The 7,654-nt window shown below is 37.0% G+C and overlaps 1 long non-coding RNA gene across 1 annotated transcript; it reads right to left on the bottom strand.

Annotated features, from left to right (window-relative positions):
• Positions 1 to 3,377: 3,377 nt before the first annotated feature.
• On the bottom strand, positions 3,378 to 6,502 carry LOC128212860 (uncharacterized). Its single transcript, XR_008257627.1, has 3 exons — positions 5,136 to 6,502; positions 4,352 to 4,531; positions 3,378 to 4,018 (listed from the first exon to the last, which is right to left on the bottom strand). It is a non-coding gene; the product is annotated as an uncharacterized LOC128212860 (long non-coding RNA).
• Between the last annotated feature and the right edge of the window lie 1,152 nt (positions 6,503 to 7,654).

The raw sequence follows: 7,654 nt of genomic DNA, 5'->3' as shown, positions 1-7,654 counted from the left end.
GGTTCGATCTCAAAGCCTGAGCATTTTGCCTTTCGGGCAATCTTTACCAAAGTGGTCCTTCTTTCTGCACAATCCGCAAACCATCTGTTGTAATATGATATGGCAATTATTCTTCACATGTTTGGTTGTACATTTTTTTACAGCAATAAGGATCTTTATCTTATACAAACCTCTGCCTCTGCTTCCACCATTACCTCTATAATCACCATAACTAGGACCTCTGTAGCAGCTGTTTGACTTCTGCCAATTCTTCAGCCTCTTACATGTATATACTGCAGGCTTGCATGGTTTTCTATATCCAGGGCTCTTGGATCCCTTCAATTCTGTCTCAAGTTTCCATGCTCCTTTCTTGAACTCTTTATATGAAGTCATACTATCTCTCTTGTACACTAATGGATGTTTGATGTCCTGCATGAGACCAGAGTTCAATGATTCTTTCCATAAATTCTTGTCGGACCTTTTCATAGCATTCAGAGCTTTATCAAACCAATATTCTTAATGAATGGCAACCATAGGAACAGTCTCATTTTTTCTGCCCACATGAATACAATTTCCTTATTATTCTTTCTCGAGATATATATTCTTTCCGATATTTCTTACAAATAGCATGTTTGCCGCTTTTTATTTTTTTATTTTCTTTTATTTAAGTTAATTAACAATTAAACTGCAACAATTAGCAATTAGAAATTAAACCATTACTAACCTCTTGATTAAACAAATGTCAGCTGTTTCTTCCACAACAGTCAGTTTTACAATAACACAATTAGGCACACCTGATGACCACAAAAGGTCTTATAGGTCAATATACCATCAACCATCATTTATGCTCAAATGAAAATAATGACAATATGATCACAATTTAGACCTGGTTACAAACATGTGCTTAAAGGGTCACAACATGATGTTCGCGCCCATTATCTAAGCAGTGTACACAAAGCCGAATCAGTGAAATGTATTCTTTAGCCGACCGTGACCTGATTTATTAGAGATCATGTGACATTTCAACTATATTTACGTTGTAAAATTCAATTCGGAATAATGCGCATCAACTGCGTCATTAGTCTAAAATGATAGACGTGTTATACGGGATTTTTTCCAATCCCTAACGTCTAAACGGGTTTGTGCGAAAACCGGGGGTGTTTGAAAGTTATTCAAATTGTATTAAGTGAAGTATTTTATGGTTGAAATGGATAATAAAGGTTTATATTCACATTTTACTATGGTGGTGTAAAGCTATTTTGCACAAAACAAGCATTTAATGCATTAAAACACATTATTTACTTTCCAATAAAACGAAAGTTGACTGACACAGACAACAGCGGAACAACTCGACCCAATCGTTATAACTCGGCCACCCCCTACAAGCTTCGAGATAGACCTCGTAAATACAACCGTAACAACTCGGCCATGGCCATGGCCGAAATGTTCCGATTGTTCTTAAAATGTGAACTGCAGCCTTGCAGGTGTTCTTTATGTATATATCGTTATGTTTTGACAGAATGAAATGAAGAAAAACCCGTCAAACTCCCAGTAAATTTTCATTGTACTGACCGTTCCAAGGCGGTTCCTAACAATCCTTGATAAACACACATGTTTTATATATATATATGAATAAGAAACAAAAGAAGTCTTATTTAAACGAGTTTTTGGCTTAAAGATGGAAAGCAAATGTTAAGAAACACCTGAAAATTTGACGCTCAACAATTTACGTTATTTCGTTATTCTGGATTGTTGGGATAAGAGTGAGGTTGTGCACACAAACTGGTTTAAACCCCCAGTAAATGTACATTTTACTGACCGTTCCAAGACGGTACCTAACAATCCTTGATAAACATAGTATTACCTAGTTTTTATACATATAGTATGTATGCACTGTGCTGTTTGTGGAGTCTTGTGCTGTTCTTCCATGTTTCTGGTTTGTGATTTCATGTTCTATGTCTTTGGGGTTTACCCAGTGCCATTAAACCGGGTTTATGTTTAAACTTTTCGCTATAGAGCTGGATTTTGTAGCTATTCGCATAAATATCATAACTATTCGATGGTTATTTATTTTTTGTGTACAGAAAATTCTTGTTTTTATGATGTTTTATAGACGCAATATGCTTTAACCCGGAATCCCGATCGGAATAACTACCCACTTTTCGTACAAAACAATTTGTACGTGAAGGATTTGCCATATCAAAAATCGTAAAAAACCACTGCATCAGTAGTAAGAATAGATGTGTTGTACACAACGATGTCAATTTCAAGTTGTTTACATTATTCTTTTTTCTTTCAATATTATCTGGTATCTAGTTCCTTTAATAGGTTAAGAAACAACTTATTGTTCTAACCCCATAGGTTTTTGTCCCAACCGTAGGCCTATACTATTTCTATATGGAATTTAAAGTAAATCCAGTCATTATATTGCATCAAGCTCCCTTTTTGTGCTTTTTACACGTATATATAGTATGCACAACTCATTTGTAATATTGTACCTCAGGCACCGTGAGTAGGAACAAGTTTTTATCTCTATTAGGTGAAAAAACACACAATAAAACGACGATCGTGTTGTTTTATCATAGATAGTGAAAAACAAACTATTCTGGAAAAAGAAATGATGTTTTTACAATATCGATTCCTTCTCCATTTTACAAAAAAAAAAAAACAAAAAAAAAAACAAAAAAAACAAAACAAAAAAAAAACAACAAACATAAGACTTGTTTCTGTAGCTTTTCGAATAAATATTGCATATTTTATCCACAATGGTATTTCAAATAAGTAATACGTATACTACCTGAGAGAAACGTTATCAATTAGCAAAAATATCGGAAAAATCTTAATCAAAGAATTCTATTGCTTGGGTATAACCAGTGAACATAACTGTCAAAGAAGGACTTCCAGAATGAAAATAAGTTTATGGCGTGCACAGTTCCGATTTTGAGTACACAGCCTTCGCAAGGTGACAATTGTGTACAAGTAGATCCAAATTCACCTAATGTATAATTTTTATTTTACTTGATTTTGTCTCAAAGGATGAGAGAATAATTGTTCTATTAACAACCCTTATTTTTTATTTTTTATTTTAAAATGGAGTCCTCAATATCCTACTTTAGTAAAATTAATGTAGAATAAACCATAAACTAGCCCGAATGTCTTGTTGGTATATATTTATTGTATACATTAACAATTTTTTATTGAATCAATTATTCATCTATTTTTCTTAACCTGGTTTTAATTATCCCCATGCAGGTTGTGATTCAACCATTTAAATGACATTTTATAGGATATTATATTTCGAAGGCAAACAACAACAGAGAATTAGTATAATATATTAGTTTAAACAACTCTGAGAAGCAACCTATGGCAAGTGGACAGGAAGTACAAAGCTCCCATTTATGTCATATTAATTCGAGACAGTCAAGATGGACGTTACATTGAAATAAAATGAGAGTACGTAACAACAGTTCTGGGCTGATTCTTCTTTAATATCTACAACTTGTTATATTACATATTTGCGACAACCATATGTACATGTTACTGTTGTCATTTTTTCACTGAGTCAAAGTAGTCCTTTGCACAAAAACTTAAAAACCATTAAAATAACAATTTGCAGGCTTTGATGATAAGCCTTATGTCATAAAGTTGTTTACTCTTACAATACTTTGATGATAAGCGCAACGTCCCTTGCCTCAGGACGAATTGTCGGATCTTGGTCCCAGCATTTTTCAACTATTTCTCTAAGACTATCTACCATAGCGTATTTTTTGTCACATCTAGGCCGCGTCCCTGCTTTGATAGCATCAATAAGAACAGTCCAGTGTATGGTATGGTATTCGTCCTCGGAGTACACGTACCGGCCGTACCATAGCTCCCAGAGGAAAATCCCGAGGCTGTAAATGTCCGTCTTGTACGTGTTCCATTTGTTGGAGAGCATTTCCGGAGACATGTGCGACATGGTGCCCACGAACGTCCCCGTGCTGTCTACTTTCCGTCTTGCGAGTCCCAGGTCACATAGCTTGGCTACATCCCCTTTCATCTTCAAAGTTAAATAAATTTATATAAATAATAATATATATAATTTATAATTGTAATTTATAATTGTATGGAAGTAGGAAATAAAACTACTTTTATATGGGATAATTCTTTGTGGGTTCCAATTCCAGGGCTGTCAGTTCCCTCAGCCCAACGGCTTTAAATCCATATTCAGCCAACGACGTTCATGACCCCTCCCATTACTGAAGAGTGGTTAATAGAGATAGAGATTATCATCGCAGTATAAATTCATCAATTTATAAACGTTTTTAAATGACCACGAGCGAAAGAAAATGCGATCTTACACTAAAATCAGCAATGTCTTGCGACTCCTTACCCGCACTTCAGATGCTCATTATCAAAGACAAGCGTCTCTAGGATCGTTTCGCAGTGCTCCAGAACCATCATCAGTTTGGGGGCGCTCTGGGGCTCGGGTTGCCCCTGAGCACCAAAGGGCGGCAGCGATTCCGAGAAGCATACACCGACCTGATCCACGATATTCTCATGTTTTAACTGCCTGTAACATGTGATAGTTCGATGACATGGAGTAAAATCTTAATGAATAAGGGCGGTGTGAACGAAGAACGAGTAAGCCTTGTTTCTGTAGCTTTTCGCATAAATATTGCATTTAATTATTGCGTACCTGCAATATAATTGGCTAAAAATGTAGGTCAAAGTCTAAGAACACTTTAACAAACATTTAGTTAAAAGGATGTTTTCAACGTTTAACTCATCGTGTAAGAATAATAACTCTTAATGAAAAAAGTTTTAATTTATCCGCAAGTTACTAAACGTTTAAGCTATTTTTTTTCTTGTAACCGTTCCGATATTTAAGTTATTGAATAGAAGAAGATAAAACATTCTCATATTGGGTACAGACAATTATTATACAATGCAGCACTTGTCGTAATTTACGTGTTCACCGAGAAATACGCATTTGTCTAATCTTGATGTTCCCTCTTAAGGTACGAGTTGGCTGTTTTATTTTTTCGATGTGCATTTGCTTTTTCAGTCGACCTATTTACCTCTTAAACAATCTAATTTGAATTAAAAAAATACAACTGTATATAATAAGCATTTTCTAAAAGCGATACAAAAAAGCAACATTGGATAAATTTTACCTTAAGCTGTCAACTTCCGTCAACAGAGTGTACATTTCATCCCCGTCTATGCGCCGTTTGAGCACCTTGAGCGAGACAACTCGACTCCCTCTATCACCCGTTAGTTGCAGGTGCGCCTTGTATACCGTCGAAAAGTGCCCGCTCCGGACCTCCTTTTCGCGTCGCAGTTGAGTCACATCGATGACGTCAGTGGCCACGTGACGTAGTTTATACAGCCTCAGATGTCCCAGTATTGTCAACAGCTTTTACTTCACCGGTTGAAAGTCATCGAAAATTTCTTTAGCGGTACGTCTGTCTTCTTGGAGTTTCTTCACTTTTAATCGATCTGCCGCGATCAAATCCGGAATCTTTTTATCACACAACTCATTTATTTTCATTTCATGTTAAAGTATGTCTCAAAAATGAACTCCTCAATGTTTTTCAGGGTAAACATGTCGTCAATAATCATTTCCGTCCATTTTTGCATAATACCTGCTTTGTCCGCCTTGTAAGCCCGCATCTGTGCATTGCACTTTATTTTACCGGCGATTACATATGCGATTTTCACCGGTAAGGCGATCACGGCCGTTGCCGTCAATATGGGAAACCAGAGCGGCGCGCTTACTACCAGGATGATCTTCGTGCTCGTGGAAAGACTAGTGTCGACCTCGAAATCCTCTGTTTTTCTTTCTAGACAGATAGTAAATTAAAGAGAGTGTTCTAAGATTTATTATGGCCCCTTCGAAGAAGAGGGGTATTTTGCTTTGCAAATGTCGGTCGGTCGGTCGGTTCGTCAGTAGACCAAAGCTTGTCCAGGTGATAACACAACAATTCTTGGACGTATGGTCATCAAAATTCACATGATCTTAATGGTAAAAGGATCTTAAAGATTGACCGAGTGATTTATCAACAATTCCTAGACCTATTGTCATCAACCTTGACATGGAGGCTGGGCCTGACCAGTAGACGACCCCGATTGATTTTAGGAGTCATCGGGTCAAAGGTCAGGGTCACAGTGACCTTTATAAATAAAAGGTTGTCCGGGTAATAACTCGACAATGCCTGCACGCATGGCCCCAAACTTTACTTGGAGGTTGGGCCAGACCAGTATATGACCCCTATATATTTTGGTGGTCATAAGGTCAAAGGTCAAGCTCACAGTCACATTGAAGCCAACTCAACAATTCCTGGATTTATGGTAATCAAACTTGACATGAAGGTTTGGCCTGACCCGTGTTGGTTTTTGGTTTCATCGGGTCAAAGGTCAAGGTCATAGTGACTTTCAACACAGAAAGTTAACAAAGCTACTCTCAGAGATAACTCAAGAAAGCCTGGACCTATAATCATCAAACTTGACATGAAGGCTGGGCTTGATCAGTTCATGACCCCTTTTGATTTTAGGAGTCATCGGGTCAAAGGTCAATGTCACAGTGACCTTAAATGCGAAAATGTTGTTCGAGTGATAACTTAACTATGCCTGGACCCATGGTCCTCAATCTTAACTAAAGGGTTGGGCCTGACCTGTAAATGACCCCTATTAATTTAAGGGGTCATCGGGTCAAAGGTCAAGGTCACAGTGACCTTTAACACAGAAGGTTGTCTGTGTGATAACTTGACACCGCCTGCACCCATGGCCCTCAAACTTGTCTTGGAGGTCCATGCGTATTTCATTCAATTGTCCAAGTAATCCTGACAACATGGCGCTCAGGGTTATGATGTTTGACAAACATTTCTTGTTTTTCATTTATTTAGATAAACGTATGTTATGTTTTGTATCTAATGCCGTGCCGCGTTTTGCAGTAGAGTTCGCTTTTTTCTGCAATACAATAATTCCTAAACATTCACATAAAACAGAAACATGTAAAAGAACATGAACGCATATTAGTGACTTAAACTCGACACCACTTTTTCTCTTTTTTTAGTTGTATTAAGATAAAAAAGTGTACAATTCCCTGGTTTAATTAAAGGTTCAGAGTATGAAAATGGCAAAGATTGTTTATGTATACATGGATTTTGTTGTCAAATCCAAACGCTCCGTTAACGTTCGTACCTTGCGGAAACGCTGCCTCGTTTTCTTGCGGATCACCCTCAATAATAACGTCAAGTTTCTTCGTCTCCTCGGATAAAAGCTGGCACTCTTCCTTGAAGCGGCGCGTAAGGTACTCCAGCGTGTGTCTCACGAGTCCTGTCTCGTGCTCCCAGTCGCGAATCTTCCCGCAAATTCGCTCCATTATGGCTGTGTCGCCTAGACAAAGGTTTGTTTAGAATGTGTCTATTTACAAATTTTAAAACCCTCACGAACCCCATAGCACTTCCTTCCATCACTACAATCTCAAAAACATGTGAACTATGTGTTTAAATTGTAAGTTGAATCTTTTAAAAAGTCGTCAGTTTCTGTACGAAAGTTTAGTTTTACAATTGAATCACTATTACACTTCCTTCAGTTAAAAAGTAATGTCGTTGTTAATAAATACTGGAAAATTCATTGCATATATTTTTTTGTATATTTATAAAAAAAGGTACACTAATCATCTTGACTT

Source organism: Mya arenaria, chromosome 13 (genome assembly GCF_026914265.1).
Source record: "Mya arenaria isolate MELC-2E11 chromosome 13, ASM2691426v1".
NCBI classification, from domain to species: domain Eukaryota; kingdom Metazoa; phylum Mollusca; class Bivalvia; order Myida; family Myidae; genus Mya; species Mya arenaria.
Note: the sequence above shows the minus strand (reverse complement) of the source record. Positions and strands in the feature narration are given on the sequence as shown.